A 25,840-nucleotide genomic window follows, 5' to 3' on the forward strand; every position below is an offset into this window, starting at 1 on the left:
ATGATCTATTGCTAACGATGGACTCTGATGCGTCATCTATGTTGCTGCTCCTCGATCTTAGCGCTGCTTTCGATACCGTCGATCATAATATTTTATTAGAGCGTATCAAAATACGAATTGGTATGTCGGACTTAGCCCTGTCATGGTTTAACTCTTATCTTACTGATAGGATGCAGTGTGTCTCCCATAACAGTGTGACCTCGGACTATGTTAAGGTAACGTGTGGAGTTCCCCAGGGTTCGGTCCTTGGCCCTGCACTCTTCAGCATCTACATGCTGCCGCTAGGTGACGTCATACGCAAATACGGTATTAGCTTTCACTGTTATGCTGATGACACCCAACTCTACATGCCCCTAAAGCTGACCAACACGCCGGACTGTAGTCAGTTGGAAGCGTGTCTTAATGAAATTAAACAATGGATGTCCGCTAACTTTTTGCAACTTAATGCCAAAAAAACGGAAATGCTGATTATCGGTCCTGCTAGACACCGACCTCTATTTAATAATACAACTTTAACATTTGACAACCAAATAATAAAACAAGGTGACTCTGTAAAAAATCTGGGTATTATCTTCGACCCAACTCTCTCCTTTGAGTCACACATTAAAAGCGTTACTAAAACGGCCTTCTTTCATCTCCGTAATATCGCTAAAATTCGCTCCATTTTGTCCACTAAAGACGCCGAGATCATTATCCATGCGTTTGTTACATCTCGTCTCGATTACTGTAACGTATTATTTTCGGGTCTCCCCATGTCTAGCATTAAAAGATTACAGTTGGTACAAAATGCGGCTGCTAGACTTTTGACAAGAACAAGAAAGTTTGATCATATTACACCTGTACTGGCTCACCTGCACTGGCTTCCTGTGCACTTAAGATGTGACTTTAAGGTTTTACTACTTACGTATAAAATACTACACGGTTTAGCTCCAGCCTATCTTGCCGATTGTATTGTACCGTATGTCCCGGCAAGAAATCTGCGTTCAAAAGACTCCGGCTTATTAGTGATTCCTAGAGCTCAAAAAATGTCTGCGGGCTATAGAGCGTTTTCCGTTCGGGCTCCAGTACTCTGGAATGCCCTCCCGGTAACAGTTCGAGATGCTACCTCAGTAGAAGCATTTAAGTCTCATCTTAAAACTCATCTGTATACTCTAGCCATTAAATAGACCTCCTTTTTAGACCAGTTGATCTGCCGCTTCTTTTCTTTCTCCTATGTCCCCCCCTCCCTTGTGGAGGGGGTCCGGTCCGATGACCATGGATGAAGTACTGACTGTCCAGAGTCGAGACCCAGGATGGACCGCTCGTCGGGACCCAGGATGGACCGCTCGCCTGTATCGGTTGGGGACATCTCTACGCTGCTGATCCGCTTGAGATGGTTTCCTGTGGACGGGACTCTCACTCCTGTCTTGGATCTACTTTGAACTGAACTCTCGTGGCTGTGTTGGAGCCACTATGGATTGAACTTTCACAGTATCATGTTAGACCCGCTCGACATCCATTGCTTTCGGTCCCCTAGAGGGGGGGTTGCCCACATCTGAGGTCCTCTCCAAGGTTTCTCATAGTCAGCATTGTCACTGGCGTCCCACTGAATGTGAATTCTCCCTGCCCACTGGGTGTGAGTTTTCCTTGCCCTTTTGTGGGTTCTTCCGAGGATGTTGTAGTCGTAATGATTTGTGCAGTCCTTTGAGACATTTGTGATTTGGGGCTATATAAATAAACATTGATTGATTGATTGGTTGATTGTCTGTGCGTGTTGTGTGCATCTTTCATCAAATCCAAGGGGCAAGGCGTAGAGGTAGTCAGCAGGGAAGCGAGCAGTCGGGGGTTGGAGAGAGGCAACAATGTCCGAGTCCAAGCTGGGGTCGAGGGTCGAGGGAGGCAAGCAGAGATCCGGGTGGAGGTCGTGAGGCAAGGCACGATCACAGGCAACAAGGAAGACACTGCGGAAAACTCAAGGTACATCAAACACAGGAACCAGGAAGAGCACAAAGAAGGCGAGCAAGGAACGAGGTAGAGGTGCCAGACGTGAAGCTTAATGTGAAAGATTGGCTCAGTTCTGGCAAATGTCCCTCGGGTCTGCTGGACTTTATGCAGCTCCCTCTCATCAGATCCAGGTGTGTTGATTCTTGATAGGCTGCAGGCTCGTTGCTGCGTGGGCGTGCTGCACTCAGCACGAGTGAGGACATTTCTGAGTGCGCTGTCAGCAGAGGTGTCTCTTGGTGCACTGTCAGCAGAGGTGCACGCAGCTCCAGCCGCTGAGAAAACACGGAATCGACTCCGCGCCATGACAAAGTGCAAAGAAAAGGCATTGTAGCTTAGGGATGGCTATACAAAAACCAGGTTAAAACTGAACTGGCTGCAAAGTAAACAAATACAGAATGCTGGACGACAGCAAAGACTTACAGCGTGTGGAGCAGCAGACGGCGTCCACAAAGTACAGCCGTAAATGACATGACAGTCAACTATAAAATAGGAACACAATACAAGAACTAAAATACTACACGCAGAAAAACACCAAAAAAAAACTCTGGATAAGTAGAAGCATTTAAGTCTCACCTTAAAACTCATCTGTATACTCTAGCCTTTAAATAGACCTCCTTTATAGTCTGGTTGATCTGCCGCTTCTTTTCTTTTTTCCCCTATGTCCCCCCCTCCCTTGTGGAGGGGGTCCGGTCCGATGACCATGGATGAAGTACTGGCTGTCCAGAGTCGGGACCCAGGATGGACCGCTCGCCTGTGTATCGGTTGGGGACATCTCTACGCTGCTGATCTGACTCCGCTTGAGATGGTTTCCTGTGGACGGGACTCTCGCGGCTGTCTTGGATCCGCTTTGAACTGAACTCTCGCGGCTGTGTTGGAGCCACTATGGATTGAACTTCCACAGCATCATGTTAGACCCGCTCGACATTCATTGCTTTCGGTCCCCTAGAGGGGGGGGGTTGCCCACATCTGAGGTCCTCTCCAAGGTTTCTCATAGTCAGCATTGTCACTGGCGTCCCACTGGATGTGAATTCTCCCTGCCCACTGGGTGTGAGTTTTTCATTGCCCTTTTGTGGGTTCTTCCGAGGATGTTGTAGCCGTAATGATTTGTGCAGTCCTTTGAGACATTTGTGATTTGGGGCTATATAAATAAACATTGATTGATTGATTGATTGATAAGTCACAGCGTGATGTGACAGGTCGCGAAAGTACACCTAATTTGAGACAAGAGCTATAGTGATGCATGGTTGGTTAGGGTTTGAATTCATATCAAACAATTGTGAGAACTTTGTATCTTCAATATCGTCTGCTGATTTAAATTTTTAATGTTTTCTGCTGGTGGTGTGCCTCGAGATTTTTTCAATGAAAAAATGTGCCTTCCTAAGTCGAAAGCTTTGTATCTTAAAGAAACTATCCCTATAATAAACAATGTAAATATGAATAATGAGTTCCCGCCTCAAAAATAGTCTAAATTTTAGTTAAGGTTCGTAAACTTTGAACACATTATAAAGTGATATACTGCACTGTATATTGAACATATATACCAAGGGGGTGATGGATCAACATTTTCTTTATTAACAAGCCAAAACAACAAACAACAACAAGCTTGACTACGGACAAGTCCCTTTGGTGCCCTCACAAATGATCAGAAATCAAAAAAATAATTCACTTTAACAACCATATTGCTATGATAATAAACATTTTGAGGAGTAAAATACACTTTACATTAGCGAGGAGAGAAAGGAGCAGGGCTAAATAGCTAAACATTAATTCATTACACACCAATTTTCATACACTGACTTCTTTCAGCAAAAATCTACAAGAAGTTGGCAAAAACCCCTTCAAAATAAAATGTTCGCAAATAATGCAATTTTTGCCTCTTTGCGCTGTAATTTGACCCCTTTAAAATGCTTCAAAAGTCACCAAACATAAGGACTGGCGAATATTGCGATCTAATGAAAAAACCAAACCCCAAAACTCAAAATTGCGCTCTAGCGATATTTTTGAATAAAACACTGAAAAAACTGCTCCTAGGAAGAAAACACAGGCAAAATTGCTTGTAACTTCCGGTAAGAATGTCGGAGAGACATGAAACAAAAACCTCTATGTAGGTCTCGCTTAGACCTACATTTCATAGTTTTGTAAAAACCGGTCATCTTTCTTCAAACATTATCTCCTCTGAGTGCGTATGTTGTTTTGGCTTCAAACTCGCACAGGAGAGGGATTGAAACCTTCTGATTAAAAGTATAGAACAGAGTTTTGATAAGTTCTCAGGTTTTGATTTTATGCGTCTTCAAAGAACCCCTGTGCAAAGTCTCCTAAAAAATGTCATTTTTGCCTCTTTGAGCTGTTATTTGACCCCCTTAAAATGCTTCTAAACTCACCAAACTTGACACACACATCAGGTCTGGCAAAAATTGCGATCTGATGAAAAAACCTAACCTCGAAACTCAAAATTGCGCTCTACCGCCCCCCTAGGAATACAACACGGACAAACTGCTCCTAGGAAGAAAACACAGACAAAACTGCTTGTAACTTCCGGTAGGAATGTCAGAGAGACATGAAACGAAAAACACTATGTAGGTCTCACTTAGACCTACATTTTAATAATCAACATACTTTAGCAAAAATCAACAGGAAGTTTCATATTTTCACTTCAATACAACAACTGCATTACTTTCACAACGCATTGGATTCTCAAAATAGTGGCTCCAAGGCGTCTTCTAACGCTTATCCGGCCGTGGGTCTCGGGGGCAGCAGCCAAAGGCGGACCCGACCAATTATTATTATTTGAAACTGGATTTTGCATGTCACTATAAAGTTATATAAGCCTTGCTTGTTCGATATTCAATGCAAAACTCATTTGCGTCCCAATTAAAGGTTAATTTGTTCGACTTTGGCCCGCGGCTTTGTTCAGTTTTAAATTTTGGCCCACTCTGTACTTGAGTTTGACAACCCTGCTGTACACTGTTTGTTTGTCTAATCTTGAACGGGTTTTTGCTGAAAACAAAGTTACGTTGTACTTGTGCAATGACAATAAAGACTTACCTACCTATACCTAAATATCGCCCACAAGCACTCGGGACATTTGTAGCGCTACTGTAAGCCTCAGCGTTCCTCAGTTTGCAGTCAAAATGGGGTCAGTGCTGGTTCCAACGACAAATCGGGTAACACTCATCATCCGGGTGTTCAATTATGCGGGTGCTTATCGACTTTATATGTATACAAATATCGTTGCATATGTGCTGGGCGAATGAAGAGAAGCAATAACGACAGAATGATTCCATCTATCCCTTCTAACGCGCTCCTTTGGCCCAAACCCACGTGGAAGGCAGATCTGATTTATAATTCAGGGCTTTACATAATTCGGCTTGCCCCAGTTTGGAGAAGTTAAGAGCGATGACCCTTTAAATCCGTTACATGCAGACAAACACTGACCCAAAAAAAAAAAAAAGGCACACATTTAGACGATGTCGCAGGTGCAGGGCAAAGGGCCAATGTGCTTTTAGTGGCTAATATCAGCATAATCCGCATATGCGGTATTTTTAGCATCAAAACAACATTTGAGTGACTCTTTGACATTAAAATAACGGCGGTGAGAGACATGTGATTACTGTGAGCACCAGCAATCTGTGCCAACGAGGGGAGGAGCAGATTTAGACCAATCTCAACTTCATTTGACCTCGGTTTTGGATTATTGTTCTATGTTCCCCAGCTACTAAATAGCTGCTATACATGCACAATCTGTTCCTAGAAAACATGTTGCCCATCATGTCTTTTTCTTTTGTGTTTCCATACAGTGAAGTGAATTATATTTATATAGCGCGTTTCTCAAGTGACTCAAAGCGCTTTTACTTAGTGAAACCCAATATCTAAGTTACATATAAACCAGTGTGGGTGGCACTGGGAGCGGGTGGGTAAAGTGTCTTGCCCAAGGACACAATGGCAGTGACTAGGATGGCTGAAGCGGGAATCGAACCTGTAACCTTCAAGTTGCTGGCACGGCCACTCTACGAACCGAGCTTTACCGCCCCAATACAGTAATTGTGAATAACTGCTTCAGAGGAAGCGTTTAAGATTTTAAAGTTATTTTTCCACCATTGTGTATCAATCCATCCATCCATTTCCTACCGCATGTATTTTCTATATATATATTTTTTTATTTTAAATATTTATTTGATAGGGAAATCAAAATATAGGTAGTGAGAAAACAGACACGTTTTTTTCTTTTTTCCCCCCTAAATAAACACAAAAAATAACGCAAAATTACAAAAAAAACCTCATTTTCTGACAAAACAAGCTTGTTTTTTTGTTTGGGGTTGAAATAAGGTTTGAAAAACAACAACACCCTTTTTCATGGCTAATTCTGATTTTGATATTTACATTCACTAATGCTGACATTGTTGATCAAAATAATAGTGTCTAAAGCCTATTAAATACTGTATTTTCCGGACTATAAATCGCAACGGGATTTAAGCCGCATCCAATACATTTTAAACTTTAATCAAAATGTTAATTTTGCGCCGTTGTGTATCCATCCATCCATCCATCCATTTCCTACAGCGTGGATTTTCTATAATTTTTTTAAATTTAAGTTTTAAATATTTATTTATTTATTGGATAGGGAAATCAAAATACAGGTAGTGAGAAAACAGACACTTTTTTTTCTTTTTTCCCTCGAGCTCACCCCCCCCCCCCCCCCCCAAAAAAAAAAATAAATAAACACAAAAAATAATACAAAATTACAAAAAAATATATTTTCTGACAAAACAAGCTTATTTTGTTGTTTGGGGTTGAAATAAGGTTTGAAAAACAACAACACCCTTTTTCATGGCTAATTCTGATTTTGATTCACTAATGCAAAATAATAGTGTCTAAAGTCTATTAAATACTGTATTTTCCGGTCTATAAATCGCAACGGGATATAAGCCGCATCCAATAAATTTTAAACTTTAATCAAAATGTTAATTTTGCACCGTTGTGTATCCATCCATCCATCCATCCATCCATTTTTTACTGCGTGTATCGTCTATTCTTTTTGTGAATTAGATTTATAATATTTATTTAATAAGGAAATCATAATACAGTTACTGAGAAAACACTTGTTTGTCCCCCGGCCCCACAAAAAAAAAAAAAAAAATGCAAAAAGTACCAACAAATAATCCTACATTTCAGTTGCAGTGTATCTCCTTTTCGGACAAAACAATTCTATTTTGTTGTTTGGGGTTGAAATAAAGTTTAAAAAAACCCACCACCATCATTTTCATGGCTAATTCTGATTTTGATTCACTAATGCTGACATTATTGATCAAAATAAACGTGTTTAAAGTCTATTTACTGTTTTTTTCCAGACTAGAGTGCAACGGGATATCACCGCATCCACTAACTTTTAGACTTTTCCATATTTTAGCCACAACGGACTATGAACTGTACATATAAACATTGCAAAATTAGTTATTTACAAAGTGATATCCTGTAAATGTTTACTACATACCGTAATTGTTTCTGAGCAGTGTCTGTAACACAGCAGTAAAACGGCTGATCAAACAAAACAGAAGTCATCGCCATGGACCCGCTAGCTGTGGAAGCTAGCTCTCCAATCTGCCAAACCGACTCCACGTTGGCGTTTTGGTATATTTACTAAGGAATTTGAGCAAATTAAACAATACAAGCAGTCTGCCGTGGTAAGTTATCAATACGGACAGAGACACCCATAAAAGTGTTAGCATATTGGCTAATGCCAAGGACGCTAGAGTCGTTACGTTACGATAGTACGTAAAAATATGCATGACGTCACCGTCACAGAAATGGACGATTTAGTAAGTATAAACAGTTTTAGCTATATTGCATAACTTACAAACGATGCTTGGAGTGACAAATAGAGTATAGATATGGGTAGAAAACGCTGTGGCTATAAGACTGAACAAAAAAAAGTCTGCGGGCTATAGAGCGTTTTCCATTCGGGCTCCAGTACTCTGGAATGCCCTCCCGGTAACAGTTCGAGATGCTACCTCAGTAGAAGCATTTAAGTCTCACCTTAAAACTCATCTGTATACTCTAGCCTTTAAATAGACCTCCTTTTTAGACCAGTTGATCTGCCGCTTCTTTTCTTTTTTCTCCTATGTCCCCCCCTCCCTTGTGGAGGTGGTCCGGTCCGATGACCATGGATGAAGAACTGGCTGTCCAGAGTCGAGACCCAGGATGGACCGCTCGTCGGGACCCAGGATGGACCGCTTGCCTGTGTATCGGTTGGGGACATCTCTACGCTGCTGATCCGCCTCCGCTTGAGATGGTTTCCTGTGGACGGGACTCTCGCTGCTGTCTTGGATCCGCTTTGAACTGAACTCTCGCGGCTGTGTTGGAGCCACTATGGATTGAACTTTCACAGCATCATGTTAGACCCGCTCGACATCCATTGCTTTCGGTCCCCTAGAGGGGGGGTTGCCCACATCTGAGGTCCTCTCCAAGGTTTCTCATAGTCAGCATTGTCACTGGCGTCCCACTGGATGTGAATTCTCCCTGCCCAGTGGGTGTGAGTTATCCTTGCCCTTTTGTGGGTTCTTCCGAAGATGTTGTAGTCGTAATGATTTGTGCAGTCCTTTGAGACATTTGTGATTTGGGGCTATATAAATTAACATTGATTGATTGATTGACATTGAACATCACTGTAGTTCCTGTTGAAAACACTGCCCGTAAATGGAAGGACACCGCAGCACCTGCAGTGAGCGAATTTGTCCTTTTTTTAATGATTTTTATTTTTCAACAAAGAAAAATCAATAAATTAGCTGCTCCGTCTTATAAGCCGCAGGGTTCAAAGTGAAGGGAACAAAGTATAATTTTAGTTCGAAATGTAGGGTCATTTTAAAGCAATCTCCCGCTTTTTATTATGATTGATTTTATCTATCAGACAGACTTCTCAGAACTTAGTTGAGGGTTTCAAATTCCACTCGGATCCTGTTGGATCTAATGCTGGGGCACCTGCAGTGAGCGAATTCGTCCTTTTTTTTATGATTGTTATTTTTCAACAAAGAAAAATCCATAAATTAGCTGCTCCGTCTTATAAGCCGCAGGGTTCAAAGTAAAGGGAACAAAGTACAATTTTAGTTCGAAATGTAGGGTCATTTTAATGCAATCTCCTGCTTTTTATTATGACTGATTTTATCTATCAGACATACGTCTCAGAACTTAGTTGAGGGTTTCAAATTCCACTCGGATCCTGTTGGCTCTAATGCTGCGGCACCTGCAGTGAGCGAATTCGTCCTTTTTTTTATGATTGTAATATTTCAACAAAGAAAAATCCATAGATTAGCTGCTCCGTCTTATAAGCCGCAGGGTTCAAAGTGAAGGGAACAAAGTATAATTTTAGTTCGAAATGTAGGGTCATTTTAATGCAATCTCCTGCTTTTTATTATGACTGATTTTATCTATCTGACATACGTCTCAGAACTTAGTTGAGGGTTTCAAATTCCACTCGGATCCTGTTGGATGTATTGATGGGGCACCTGCAGTGAGCGAATTTGTCCTTTTTTTTATGATTGTTATTTTTCAACAAAGAAAAATCCATAAATTAGCTGCTCCGTCTTATAAGCCGCAGGGTTCAAAGTGAAGGGAACAAAGTATAATTTTAGTTCGAAATGTAGGGTAATTTTAATGCAATCTCCCGCTTTTTATTATGATTGATTTTATCTATCAGACAGACTTCTCAGAACTTAGTTGAGGGTTTCAAATTCCACTCGGATCCTGTTGGATCTAATGCTGGGGCACCTGCAGTGAGCGAATTCGTCCTTTTTTTTATGATTGTAATATTTCAACAAAGAAAAATCCATAGATTTGCTGCTCCGTTTTATAAGCCGCAGGGTTCAAAGTGAAGGGAACAAAGTATAATTTTAGTTCGAAATGTAGGGTCATTTTAATGCAATCTCCTGCTTTTTATTATGATTGATTTTATCTATCAGACAAACGTCTCAGAACTTAGTTGAGGGTTTCAAATTCCACTTGGATCCTGTTGGATGTATTGATGGGGCCAATGATACTAAAATGTCGATGCCCTCCGAAACACAAGGAGTGATACTGTGTTTCTTTTGCAGCCTATAAAAAAAAACGATACAGCTGCTGTGTCATTTGAATGTTCTCTTGGCCGACGAGTGACAACTCGTACTAAAATAAGTCCGAAGAGCGGCGTGGTCGTGTTTGACATTGGTTGACCCAAGTAAAAGTAAAAAGGAAACAATTCAGAAGCGTGGGATTATTTTGATATTAAAAGTGCCAAGTCAGGTAAATGTTGTTCTTTCCCTGTTTACTATTTGGTTCATTGACCAGATTGTATTTTTGAATTCCTTTATGTACAGTCATTTATTAAAAATACGCCCAAACAAAAATATTTGCCAACTATCTGCATGTCCAATTTAATGACCCGTATAGTCCAGGGCATGGGTGTCAAACTCTGGCCCGCGGGCCAAATTTGGCCCTTGAGGCAATATCAAATTAACATTAGAGCTGGCCCGCCGTTGTAACACCGCATTCACCACTAATACTAATACTTGTCAACCCTCCCGATTTTCCCGGGAGACTCTTGAAGTTCAGTGCCCCCTCCTGAATTTCTCCCGATTTCCACCCGGACAATAATATTGGGGGCGTGCCGTAAAAGCACTGCCTTTGGCGTTCTCTACATGTCGCCACGTCCGCCTTTCCTCCATACAAACAGCGTGCCGGCCCACTCACATAATATATGCGGCTCATACACACACACATACTTGGTCAACAGCCATACAGGTCACACTGAAGGTGGCCGTATAAACAACTTTAACACTGTTACAAATATGCGCCACACTGTCAACCCACAGCAAACAAAAACGACAAACACATTTCGGGAGAACATCCGCACCGTAACACAACATAAACACGACCGAACAAATACCCAGAATCCCTTGCATGACTAACTCTTCCGGGACGCTACAATATATACCCCCGCTACCATCAAACCCGCCGCCGAAAAGAGGCATTCAATTTGTATTTTTATTTTATTTGATATGCCATTGATATTTTTTAATTATTATTATTATTTAAAACTCGATTTTGCATGTCACTAAAAAAGTTATATAAGCCTTGCTTGGTCAAAATTCAATGCAAAACTTGTTTGGGTCCCTATTAAAGGATTAATTTGTTCAACCTCGGCCCGCGGCTTCGTACAGTTTGAAATTTTGGCCCACTCTGTATTCGATTTTGACACCCTTGGTCCAGGGGATGGCGGGTGACCATTATGAAGCAGTATCAATACAGGTAGCGAGTGTGCCACACGCTCACTAGTCTATTATTTATCCATCACTACTGTTCAAAGTAATGACTTGTTCTTAGTTTAACACAGAGACATGTTCGCCAGTCCATGAATTGCTCGAACCCTATTGTCCCCAATTAATGCCGCCTTCCCCTGAATCTAAACGAGTGTCGACGCGCATACTTCACTGCACACCATTGTCGCTATTTGAATATATTTTTAGCTGGAGGGAGCAAAAGTAATTTGTAACTTCAAAATTGTCTTCCGTCGGGCGGGGATGGTGAACGCTCGATTGTCTTATCGGCTCCTGGGCGTCGCATCGTGCTAATTGGTTCATCACAATACCAGGACTTTAAAATGTTCTGTTTTTTTATTTTTTATTATTTTTTAAACCACCCAGCAAGAACTTAGGTAAGTAGGTCTTTATTGTCATTGCAACAAGTACAACAAAACTTTGTTTTCAGCACAAACCTGTTCAAGATTAGATAAACAAACAGTGTACAAAGTTACAGAACAAGAGGCGACCCGTAAAAGATGGGAAAAAGGTAAACGCTGGGGAAGGAAGAGTAAAAAAAAAACAATCCAGACTGGGCTCCGAAGGGGGCCCAGTTCGGAGTGAGAAAAAAAACTCCCTAGCAAAGCACATATACATATTACAACATACATCTCGAGATATCTAGCAACAGAGGGAAGGTAGTTCAAGGTCATGGTGGTAGGTCGCAGCTCTCAGGCGCTGACCACCCATTCATCACCCCTACGGGATTCGCGTCGAGGGTGTTGGATTGGGGGACAGGGGGGTGTATGTGTGGCGTATATATTTTTTTGTGGATGTGTGTGTGTATAAGCCCATAGTGTGTCTCTGTTCCGCGGCCTTGATGTATTTGCCGTCGCTAGTCCAAAGTTCACAACAACAAGTGTGTGTCCATGAGAGACAACTTGACAGTTTTGAACTGCTGATTTTTTGTTTGAGCCTCTGACTTATTGTGTGATTTTTCCAAAGCATTCACACAATAAATCAGAGGCTCAAACTAACACATTCACACATATGGTTTTCTACACCAAAATGAAATCTATTTATTGAACTTCTCCGGATTTTGGCGCTCTCTACCTTCCACAGCCTATTCAAGAATCGCAGGGTTTCCTCTGAAAAAAACAAAAAAACAAAAACAAACTGATTTTCCAGAATTCCAGATTTTCCGGGACATTTTTCCCCATTGAAAATAAATTGGCCATTTTTCAAACTTTTACCATTTACACATTTTTCAAAACTATTCAAAACATTCCACCATTCTGAATATTCAAACTATCATTTTTCCAAGTTTGAAAAAAATTCAAGGATTTTCCAGAATTCCGGCTTTTCTGAAGCCGTATTTCCATCCTTCTTTTCTGGCGAATACTTGTTCCACATTTTTTAACGCATTTCAACCACTCTACTGTCAAAATATTCCTCTTAATAACCCGTCAAGAACTTGATAGTTTTGAACTGCTGATTTTTAGTTCGAGCCTCTGACTTATTGTGTGATTTCTCCAAAGCATTCACACAATAAATCAGAGGCTCAAACTAACGCATTCACACATATGATTTTCTACACTAAAATTAAATCAATTTATTTACTTATTCTTGTTCTCCAGATTTTGGCGCTCTCTACCTTCCACAGCCTATTCGGGAATCGCAGGGTTTCCCTTGACGAATTAAAACAAAAAAAAATCCTGAAAACCCAGAATTCACGATTTTCCGGGACATTTTTCCCCATTCAAAATGAATTGGCCATTTTTCAAACTTTTACCATTTATACATTTTTCAAAACTATTCAAACCATTCCACCATTTTGAATATTCAAACTATAATTTTTCCAAGTTTGAAAAAAATTCAAGGATTTTCCAGAATTCCGGCTTTTCTGAAGCCGTATTTCCATCCTTCTTTTCTGGGAAATACTTGTTCCACATTTTTTAACGCATTTCATCCACTCTACTGTCAAAATATTCCTCTTAATCACCCGTCAAGAACTTGATAGTTTTGAACTGCTGATTTTTAGTTTGAGCCTCTGACTTATTGTGTGATTTCTCCAAAGCATTCACACAATAAATCAGAGGCTCAAACTAACGCATTCACACATATGGTTTTCTACACCAAAATTAAATCAATTTATTTACTTATTCTTGTTCTCCAAATTTTGGCGCTCTCTATCTTCCACAGCCTATTCGGGAATCGCAGGGTTTCCCTTGACGAATTAAAACCCAAAATATCCTGATTTCCCAGAATTCACGATTTTCCGGAACATTTTTCCCCATTCAAAATGAATTGGCCATTTTTCAAACTTTCACCATTTAAACATTTTTCAAAACTATTCAAACCATTCCACCATTCTGAATATTCAAACTATGATTTTTCCAAGTTTAAAAAATTCAAGGATTTTCCAGAATTCCGGCTTTTCTGAAGCCGTATTTCCATCCTTCTTTTCTGGCGAATACTTTTTCCACATTTTTACGCATTTCAACTGTTCTAATATTAAACTATTCCTGTTAATCAGAAAAAAGAAACAAAGTAATTTTTTTAACTGGAAAATTTCCCGGTTTTCCCGAAATTCCGACGTACCGTTTCGCAATTCAACATGTTACCACTTCAACATTTCTCCACCTATTTGAACATTTTTTAACACCAACTATTTCAACTTGTTCTGTCAGAGTTTGTTGGTGACGAACCCCAAGATGCAGAGAAGGAGGCAGGCATTGAATAAGAAAACATACTTTAATTCAACACTAAGAAAAAACCGAACAAAAGGGTACAAACAAAAGGTTACAAACAAAAGGCGCGCACAAGTCAGATAACAAACTTGGCTAAGAACAAAAACACTTACTGTGACACGACGGAACTATGGCATGAACAGAGTGAACAGAAGTAGTGGTGACATTGATGCGACACCACACGACACGACAATAATCCAGCACAGACTGGATGGGAAGGCAGGTTCTAATAGCAGCTGGCTGATTGACACCAGGTGTGGTCAGGTGCACATCAGGCACAGCCGAGGGGACACATCACTCAGGGAGACAGGAAACAGAACCAAAACAAGAGCACTGACAGGAAATACTACACACACACAGAAGAAAAACTAAAACACAACCAAACTGTAAACCTGACACATTCAGACAATTCAACATTGTTTACCTCTTCTTGATTTAAAAAAATAAATAAATAAATTCCAATTTATTTCTGAAATTCCCATTGAAATGAATGGGGCATTCTTCAAAGTTCCACAATTCCCAATTTTTTCATCTGATTCAAACTGTTCCAACTTCAAAATATTCAGCCTGTTCAGGAATTGTGTGTATTAATTCAACAATTCTAAGAAAAATAAATAAATCCCGGATTTCCAATATTTCCTCTTTTTTTTTTAATATTTTCCCCATTTAAAATAATTAAAAAATTGACCATTCCCACATTTTTCATCCGATTCAAGTCGTTCCACCTTCAAAACATTCAAACTACCATTTTTCCACATTCAACAAATTTTCCAGGAATTCCTGTTTTTTTTGTAACCCTATTTTGAACCTTTTTCATTTTCCTTTTTTCATCCTATTACAACCGTTCCACTGTCAAAAATATTTTCCTTGGTCAGTACAAAAACAAAATAGTTGGTTTATGAAGTAGAAACATTCCCGGTTTTCCCGAAATGCCATCATACAATTACTCAATTCAAAACCGGTTACTACTTCAACATTTCTTGACCGAGTTAAACAATTCCAATACCAATTCAGCTCATTCATACTCCTCATTGTCAAAAAATCCCACTTTTCCCAAATAATTCCAGAAAGTTCCCATTGAAATGAGTTTCCAAGTTGCACAATTCCCACATTTTTCAACCCATTCAAACCATTCCAAAATTAACACATTCTTCTAATCCTGGACATTCCAACTAATACTCTCCCAAGTTCCAAACCAAACTCTGGTTTTCCTGGAAATTCAATCTCTTCCACATTCAAACCAATTCAGGGTTTAAAAAATGTCAACATTCAAACCATTCTTACATTTAAACTACATTCTGTCAGTATTTCAGTTCAACTTCAGCATTAGAGCAATTACACGCAATTCCTACAGGATTTGCCTCTTCTCAATCAATCAATCAGTGTTTATTCATGTAGCCATAAATCACAAGTGTCTCAAAGGGCTGCACAAGCCACAACGACATCCTCGGTTCAGAGCCCACATAAGGGCAAGGAAAAACTCACCACCCAGTGGGACGTCGAAATGAATGACTATGAGAAACCTTGGAGAGGACCGACCGCAGATGTGGAGGTTGAGTGGGTCTAACATAATATTGTCAAAGTCCAATCCTTAGAGGATCTAACATAATATCAATCAATCAATCAATGTTTACTTATATAGTCCTAAATCCCTAGTGTCTCAAAGGGCTGCACAAACCACAACACAAACCACTACGACATCCTCGGTAGGCCCACATAAGGGCAAGGAAAACTCACACCCAGTGGGACGTCGGTGACAATGATGTCTATGAGAACCTTGGAGAGGAGGAAAGCAAAGGATCTCGAGCGGGTCTAACATGATACTGTGAAAGTACAATCCATAATGGATCCAACACAGTCGCGAGAGTCCAGTCCAAAGCGGATCCAACACAGCACCGAGCCAGCAGGAAAACATCCCAAGCGGAGGCGGATCAGCAGCGCAGAGATGTCCCCAGCCGATAAGCAGTACACGGCCACTGGATCGGACCGGACCCCCTTCCACAAGGGAGAGTGGGACATAGGAGAAAAAGAAAAGAAACGGCAGATCAACTGGTCTAAAAATGGAGTCTATTTATTTATTATTTATTATCTATTTAAAGGCTAGAGTATACAAATGAGTTTTAAGGTGAGACTTAAATGCTTCTACTGATAATTGTGAGAGTCTAGTCCATGGTGAGGCCAACAAGAGACCATCCCGAGCAGGGACAGGTCAGCAGGACAGAGCTGTCCCCAGCTAATGCACAGGCTTAAGTTGGGGACTCTGGACAGCCAGTACTTCATCCACGACCGCCGGACCTGTGTCCCCTCCACAAGGGGGAGGGGGGCAGAGGAGAAAAGAAAAGAAACGGCAGATCAACTGGTCTAAAAAGGGAGGCTATTTATTTATTATTTATTATCTATTTAAAGGCTAGAGTAAACAAATGAGTTTTAAGGTGAGACTTAAATGCTTCTACTGATAATTGTGAGAGTCTAGTCCATGGTGAGGCCAACAAGAGACCATCCCGAGCAGGGACAGGTCAGCAGGGCAGAGCTGTCCCCAGCTAATGCACAGGCTTAAGTTGGGGACTCTGGACAGCCAGTACTTCATCCACGACCGCCGGACCTGTGTCCCCTCCACAAGGGGGAGGGGGGCAGAGGAGAAAAGAAAAGAAACGGCAGATCAACTGGTCTAAAAAGGGAGTCTATTTATTTATTATTTAGTATCTATTTAAAGGCTAGAGTATACAAATGAGTTTTAAGGTGAGACTTAAATGCTTCTACTGATAATAGTGAGAGTCTAGTCCATGGTGAGGCCAACAGGAGATCATCCCGAGTAGGGCAGAGCTGTCCCCAGCTAATGCACAGGCTTAGGTTGGGGACTCTGGACAGCCAGTACTTCATCCACGACCGCCGGACCTGTGTCCCCTTCACAAGGGAGAGGGGGGCAGAGGACAAAAGAAAAGAAACGGCAGATCAACTCGAGTCTTCTAGTTGTCTTATGGTCTCTTCTAACTTATTCAACACCATCTATTCTCTTCTTTTCATAGTCCAACAACCTGTGTCTCAATGCCGTCAAATCTATTGGTTCCTCAGTTTTTGGCCATTCTGGATTCTTGCGTTCGTCAAATTACTTTTTGTACTGTAGTCAATGTGATTTGAGGGTTGAGCATCGTCCCTGAACCCGACGGTTTCTTGGTTTGATCCGCAGCAACCAGCTGCAACTCTGTCAAGGTTTCCCTGAGCAACCCCCCAGAGAGAGAAAGACAGGGTAAACCACAGGACAGGTAACACGCAGCTTATTTCAATTCCGTTGCATCTAATTCGACGCTCTCAGAAACAAGTCTCTCGTTTCACCCCTAAGTCGTCCGGCACAACAACCCCCTGGAGAGCCATGTTCTACATTAATGCAATTATTACGCAGACATATGCTGCAGTTGTTTTTCTGGCACCGCGAGACCCTGTGGGCTAATAGGCCTGTCTGGTGCCCAGATGCTCATTGGACGGGCTTTTTTTTTTTTTTATTTGCTTATATGCAAGGTACCAGACACAAGTTAGTGGCTCAATGGGAGTAACCATTACAGACAAGGTGTGAATCAGTGGAGCTTTCTACGTCCATACGGTACAGTGATTTAGTAGTTCGTTCCGTTCCCTTGTTGCATCATTTTTTATATTTTTTTCACAAACTGATGGTGGGAGCTGCCATGCAAGGGGCTAACCAGGACCCATCAGGAGCAAGGGTGAAGTGTCTTACTCAAGGACACAACGGATGTGACTAGGATGGACGATGGGGATTGAACCAGGAACCCTCAGGTTGCTGGCACAGCCAGTCTCCTAACTGCGTCACGCCGTCCCAACCCCGACTCTCCGACAAAGAAAAAGATAATTCCAAAAACTCGACGGTGCGCGTAATGTATGGAATAATTTTGGTTGTGCTTACCCACTTCGAAGCTATTTTATTTGGTACACGGTGTAAAGATAAGTGTGGTCAGTGGATGGCAGTCAAACATAAGAGATAAGTGTAGGCTGCACCATAATGGCAATGTCTCAAGTAAAAAATATAAACTTTTGAAAATGTTCCATTGAAAATATAGAACATTACACACGGCCCTCAAAAATCAAAATGTTTTAGTACGACTTTTGTAAGCTATGACGCCACACCACTTGAAGGATTGTCAGCGCATTCAACATACAAGTATTATTATAGTGTGTGTGTGTATAAAGTAAGACATTATCTGGCGTTTTTTTTTTTTTTTGGTGATATATTGCAAAAGCGACATGTCTTACTTTATGGTACCTGCTGAACTCTATTTGGGATCTGCATAAGTCCTGAAAAAAGGACACCTTAGATTAGCTTATTTTTCTCTCTCGGCTTGTTATGTGACATTCATCCTCCGCTGTTGCTATTTCCTATACAAAGTAGTGTAAAGTTTGTACTTATATCCGTTAGTAAACTCGCCATGAAAGTACTAAAACATACCGGCGTAGTGAGTTTACATTATTCACCCAAGAAACTTTAGTTATTAGAGTTCCGTTCAGATGTTTTTTTTAGTACAGTGATTTAGTAGTTTGTTAGTTCCCTTGTAGTAGGATTTCTCGGGCAGTGGGGGCGCCCTGGTTGGTGGATGTCAAAATAATTTTTCCCAAACAACATTCACACCACCGTGTTGATAGGTATAGGTTAGAAATCATGAGAAGCTTCAGAATCTGCCAAGGTAAACATTGTTTTGTCTTCCAAAGTTCAAAGAGTTCCTGAGCAGTCCTTGGTTCAATCCCGGGCTCGGGATCTTTCTGTATGGAGTTTGCATGTTCTCCCCGTGACTGCGTGGGTTCCCTCCGGGTACTCCGGCTTCCTCCCACTTCCAAAGACATGCACCTGGGGATAGATTGATTGGCAACACTAAATTGGCCCTAGTGTGTGAATGTGAGTGTGAATGTTGTCTGTCTATCTGTGTTGGCCCTGGGATGAGGTGGCGACTTGTCCATGGTGTACGACGCCTTCCGCCTGAATGCAGCTGAGATAGGCTCCAGCACCCTCGCGACCCCGAACGGCTCTTTTAATGCGCAAAAATAGACAATGCACCTTCGTATCCGTTGCGCCCTATGGTCCGGAAAATACGGTACGTAAGTAAGAAAAATTAGATGATTTTTAGGGTTTGTGGACGACTTTCCCGGTCGCTCGGGTTCCATGGACCACTCAGGAAGGACATGATCTATTGAGGAGGTGTGAGACTTGTTTACTTTTCAATGCAGGAAGTATTTTGCGCCGTCGTTGCTCGCACTGCTGGCTCCTCCGTCTCGCGCTTTAGTCGTCTCTCGTGCACTGTTCTCGCTCGCTTTCGCTCCTCATCCGTTGCTGCAGGTTCTCCAACTCTTTCTGCCTCGATCTCTCCTCCTCCTCCCCTTTTATACAGTGGGAGGAGATAAGTCAATTTTCCGCCGGTGCGCGATCTACGCACCTGAATTCGATTGCACGCCCCGCCGCTCCGCTCAGCCGCATTCTCCGCATCCTTGCCGCCATCTTGGGCAGGGCTCCAGCGTGTCCCGCCCCGCCATTGGACCGTCTTCTTTGCCTCTCCACAAGGATTTTTAGGGATTCATCCCCCCTTTCAAGTACCTCCTAAGTCCAAATTGATGTCTTCTGCTCCACAGTGCATTAGGGATATGTTTTTCCGTGTGGAGGAGGACGCCTTGCTCAGTGACGACCAGGAGGACTTTCTCTCACATACGCGCCACATTAGTCATGTTCTTTGTCTGCGAGTTGACGATGATGATGATCAAATCAAGCCTTGTGCCTCTGCCCATGCACCCCAGCTTGTGCATGTTAACAGTAACCTCCCACAGTACACTGCTCGCCCAAGGTGACACACACACACACACACACACACACACACAAGTGTACAAGCCTGAGGTGACACAGATGACAGCTCAATTCTGTGTGAGTCAGCTTGACTCTGTCCTTGCCCAGACATGAGAAGGAGGCGGTGTGAGTTTGTGCTCATCTATGTGTGTTCTTTTTGGCCGTGAGGGTAGTTCGGCGAAAGATGCGCGAAAGGTGAAGAAAGTGTGAGGGAGAATAGAAGTGTATCACAAAAAAAAAAAAGGAGGTTTTCAGTGACCGTGAATGTTGTTAGCCACCGGCTGATGGTTACAACACTCTCACCGCAGAGTGGTGATGGATGTTGCCTTTCTGTCTGCTGGTTTTCCCCAGGATCTCCTTCACCTTTGCCCTTACGGTGCTTCTTCAGCATGGATGCGATTAAGAAAATTGACACACGACACCTCGGTGCTTTGTCAAAAGTATAAAACGAATGCGACATGAGTGCGTAAACATCCTGGACCCGTCAGTGGCGGGACATTGCATGATGTCATCAACATGTACCGTAAAATTCCGACTGTAACCAACTACTTTATTCATACACTTTGAACCCTTACAAAATGGAATTTTGTAATTTTCCCGACTGTTCGACGCTCAGGGGAATAAATCCCGACTTTGAGACGCTCGCGGAAAAAAAAAAATCCAGACTCTTCGACACTCGGGAAAAACCAATCCCGACTCTTCGACACTCGGGAGAAAACAATCTTGACTCCTCGACACTCGGGACAAACAATATCCCGACTCCTTGACACTCGGGGGTAATGATATCCCGACTTTTAGACACTCGGGAGAAACGATGCTGACTTTGACGCACTCAAAGAAAACGATGCCGACTTTGAGGTGCTCGGGGGAAACGAAACGATCCCGACTTTGAGGCGCTCGGGGAAAATGAAACGATCCCGACTTTGAGACGCTCGAGGGAAAAGATCTCGACTTTCAGACGCTAGGGAGGAACAAAATCCCGACTTTGAGACGCTCGTGAGGAACAAAATCCCGACATTGAGACGCTCGGGAGGAACAAAATCCCGACTTTGAGACGCTCGGGAGGAACAAAATCTCAATTTTGAGACGCTCGGCAGGAACAAAATCCCGACTTTGAGACGCTCGGGAGGAACAAAATCTCAACTTTGAGACGCTCGGGAGGAACAAAATCCCGACTTTGAGACGCTCGGGGGAAAAATCACGACTTTGAGACGCTCGGTTGAAAAAAAATCACGACTTTGAGACGCTCGGGGGAAAAGATCCCAACTTTGACGCACTCGGGGTAAAAGATCCCGATTTTGACGTACTCGGGGAAAAAAACCAGACTCTTCGACACTCGGGAAAAAACAATCCCGACTCTTTGACACTCGGGAAAAAACAATCTTGACTCCTCGACACTCGGGAGAAACAATATCCCGACTCTTTGACACTCGGGGGAAATGATATCCCGACTTTTAGACTCTCGGGAGAAACGATATGCCAACTTGACACTCGGGAGAAACGATATCCCGACTTTGACTCACTCGGGAGAAACAATACCCCAACTTTGACGCACTCGGGAGAAACAATACCCCAACTTTGACGCACTCGGGAAAAACGATGCCGAATTTGAGGCACTCGAGAAAACGATGCCGACTTTGAGGCTCTAAAAGGAAACGATGCCGACTTTGAGGCTCTTAAAGGAAACGATGCCGACTTTGAGGCACTCGGGGGAAACGATCCTGACTTTGAGGCGCTCGGATGAAACGAAACGATCCCAACTTTGATATGCTTGAGGGAAACGATTTTGACTTTCGGACACTAGGGAAGAACAAAATCCCGACTATGAGACGCTCGGGAGGAACAAAATCCCGACTTTGAGACGCTCGGGAGGAACAAAATCCCGACATTGAGACGCTCGGGAGGAACAAAATCCCGATTTTGAGACGCTCGGGGGAAAACATCCCGACTTTGAGATGCTTGGGGGAAAAAAATCCCGACTTTGAGACGCTCGGGGGAAAAGATCCCGACTTTGATGCTCTCGGGGGAAAAGATCCCGACTTTGACACACTCTGGGGAAAAGATCCCGACTTTGAAACACTCTGGGGAAAAGATCCCGACTTTGACGCACTTGGGGGAAAAGATCCCGACTTTGACGCACTCGGGGAAAAAAATCCAGACTCTTCGACACTCGGGAAAAAACAATCCCGACTCTTCGACACTCGAGAAAAAACAATCTTGACTCCTCGACACTCGGGAGAAACAATATCCCGACTCTTTGACACTCGGGGGAATGATATCCCGACTTTTAGACACTCGGGGGAAATGATATCCCGACTTTTAGACACTCGGGAGAAACAATATGCCGACTTGAAACTCGGGAGAAACGATATCCCGACTTTGACTCACTCGGGAGAAACAATACCCCGACTTTGACGCACTCGGGAGAAACGATGCCGACTTTGACGCACTCGGGAGAAACGATGCCGGCTTTGACGCACTCGGGAGGAACAATGCTGACTTTGACGCACTCGGGAGAAAATATGCCGACTTGAGGCACTCGAGAAAACGATGCCGACATTGAGGCACTCAAAGAAAACGATGCCGACTTTGAGGCACTCGGGGGAAACGATGCTGACATTGAGGTGCTCGGGAGACACGGATTGATCCCGACTTTGAGACGCTCGAGGGAAACGATCTCGACTTTCAGACGATAGGGAGGAACAACATCCCGACTTTAAGACGCTCGGGAGGAACAAAATCCCGACTTTGAGACGCTCGGGAGGAACAAAATTCCTAACTTTGAGACGCTCGGGAGGAACAAAATTCCGACTTTGAGACGCCCGGGAGTAACAAAATCCCGTCTTTGAGACGCTCGGGGGGATATACTGACTTTGAGACGCTCGGGGGAAAAAAATCCGGACTTTGAGACGCTCGGGGGAAAATATCCCGACTTTGACGCACTCGGGGTAAAAGATCCCGACTTTGACGCACTCTGGGGAAAAGATCACAACTTTGACGCACTCGGGGGAAAAGATCCCGACTTTGACGCACTCGGGGAAAAAAATCCCGACTTTGATGCACTCGGGGGAAAAAAATCCAGACTTTGACGCACTTGGGGGAAAAAATCCTGACTTTGACTCATTCGGGGGAAAAGATCCTGACTTAGACTCATTCGGGGGAAAAGATCCTGACTTTGAGACGCTCGGGGGAAAAGATCCCGACTTTGACGCACTCGGGGGAAAAAAATCCCGACTTTTTGACACTCGGGAAAAAAATCCCGACTTTTTGACACTCGGGAAAGAATCCCGACTTTTTGACACTTAGGCCTGACACACGCGTTTTCAGGATTTTTAACTATCATTCTAAGATTCTAAGACAATTATTTTAACTACGCAGATTTTATGTTGGACTGTTTTAGTTGTTTTAAGTGCTTTGGTCCTAAATGATCTCTGTAAGATATTACAGTTTGTGGCTGAGATTTGATGACCTATATTAAGTAAAACATGCTTGAAACTAGAATATGAACTGTTGCAAAGCTGTGTCATCAACACTCCCAAGTATAACACTACTTTTTTAAAGTAATACTTTCTTACTTCAAGCATAAAAAAAATGAAAAATATGCTGAGCGCATATCATTATGTCGAGATAATGGCACGAGCATTTACTTAATTTAGGAATATTTTTCAACATGTTGAGCAAAAAGGTCTATTTCGATTTTTTCTATCAAGCAAAGTGCACTTGTTTTTAGTGAGAATATCATTATTTTAAAAAGGTATTTTTGGGTCCATTGAGGTTAGCTAATTTTACTTGTTTTGGAAAGTCTTAACAAGCCGAATTTTCTTGTTCTATTGGCAGATAATTATGCTGAGTTCAAATAAAATATCCCTCATTTTGTTTTTTGTTTTTTCTCGTTTTTGAACACTGACTTTTTGCAGTGTGGGAATGTTTAACAATTTGAAGGCCTTTTTATAGAATGATGTCACGGTTGTCAATTAGTATAAATTAGCATAACATGAGTTGTTTAATTTGAGACATTATCTGATCAAAAAGGTCAAAAATAAAAAAACCTGAAAAATATTTGGTTTTGGATTGATGTTTAAGAAATTTGAGTTTTAATTTTATTTCATTTTTCCATGTCCTATGACCTTAAAAACTAGATAACTGTTATGTCCGGTCAGGTTTTAAAGATGATTAAAATCTATGTCCCCAGATTGTTAGAACACAAAAGAATCATGTTTTTGACATCACTCGTTTGGTATTGGTGGTCTCAGGTCGCCATCACATGACATATTCTTCTATGAACTGAGTCTAGTCACAGTTTGTCGCCTCCGGAATAGCAACTGAAGTTAATCACATCAGGATCTATGTCTGCAGACTCTTAATGTGGAGCGCAAGACAAGATCCACAGTGACAGTGGAAACTTCCAAATGTTCTGACAATGTTTTCTTGGCCACTGTATGCTGCTGCACATCCCTAACACACTTCAAGGGCTCCTAAATGCCATCCTGAAGCAGAGTTCAAATATAATTACGACTGCAGGACGTGTTAGCAGTCCATGTTAACATCACACTTTATGCACTAAGCGAGAGGCTGACAATCATCAAAAAACTATTTTACTTAGAGTTGAATAAAGGCTGTTAGAGTGTATGACAGGCTTTTAGGAGAATAGTTGTGCTTAAAGTTTAATTGGATGCGTATCCCAGCAGGTAAATGTGTTTAAAAAGTATGAGTCAGTAGGCTTTCGGAAATTCTGGTTGGTTCCTGAGAGGCTGAGTTGTGTTTGCAAAAGTAAAAATTAACATATACATAAATATATATTAGGGGTGTGGGAAACATAGATTTGAATACGAATATATATATATATATATATATATATATATGTATACCATTTTTTTGTTAACAGTAATGTTAAAATGTAAAAATGTATTCTACACATTCTTACATTGGAAAACATTACTAAAACAGAGGCTGCCCTGGAAATGACTGTCGTAGAATTACCAAAAAGGTATAACAATGTGTTTCAAACGTAAAGGAAATGTCAGGCTGGTCTTCTTCTAATGGATTTATTATAATATTTTAAAGCTCTGTAATGTTTGCTGTAGTCTGGTACAACATGGCGCACAAACAACTATCAGAAATGCAGCCAATAAATATTGAACTGGTATCGGGACAACATTTATACACACACACACTGAGCATCCACTGGCAGAAATGTAAATCGGCGCCTAAGGTGACGAGTACAATTTATACAAAAAGTTACTGAAGTAAATGTGATGGAGTGCAACACACCTCTAATATTAGGTATGGGGAAAAAGTGTTCACCATTATTAATTTGATTAAAAGGTGTGTCTCACAAAATGTATCACAAACGATACAAAGCTGACCACTGAACGAAAGAACCAACGTATCCTAACAAATCAACATAGATTACAATGTACTTTCACTGTTCCGTACGGTATTTTACACCTAAACAAAAAAAACATTTTACATTAGTCTGCTCACACACATAAAAAAAGTGATACGTTGCAGCAAAAATGATTTGTCATTTTTTGCCATAGTCATTTTTTATTTTACTTTTTGCCAAGAGCGGCTGTTGGGATTGAGTTACAACTGAAGCCACCTTGTCATGGTCAAAGTAATATTCTCCAACCCAACAAACATATACTGAAGTACAAGGCTCAGTCCGTTTGTCAAATGGACAACCGAGCTGACTCTGGTTCCAGTCAATTCACGGCCAAGCAAACTTCCCAAACAATGCTGTCATTCTTTTGTAACGTGTCACTATTCACGCAAATGATGGCTTGTCAGGAGGAGGGGAGGGAAAAAGAGCCAACATCTGCCAAAAAAAACTCATCTCAGCTTGGTCCTAGGTACCGCTTTCGGGTTTATTGAAATATGTCATACTCTCCTGGATAAAGCATTAGAGCATAGGCCACCTCTTGGCTGATTGACAGGACCACTTGAGATAGCATAGTCGACCAATGAAAACCCTCCACGCTGCAAAAAAAGACTTAACCATGAAT

This window comes from Nerophis ophidion, linkage group LG27 (genome assembly GCF_033978795.1).
Source record: "Nerophis ophidion isolate RoL-2023_Sa linkage group LG27, RoL_Noph_v1.0, whole genome shotgun sequence".
In the NCBI taxonomy this organism is placed as follows: domain Eukaryota; kingdom Metazoa; phylum Chordata; class Actinopteri; order Syngnathiformes; family Syngnathidae; genus Nerophis; species Nerophis ophidion.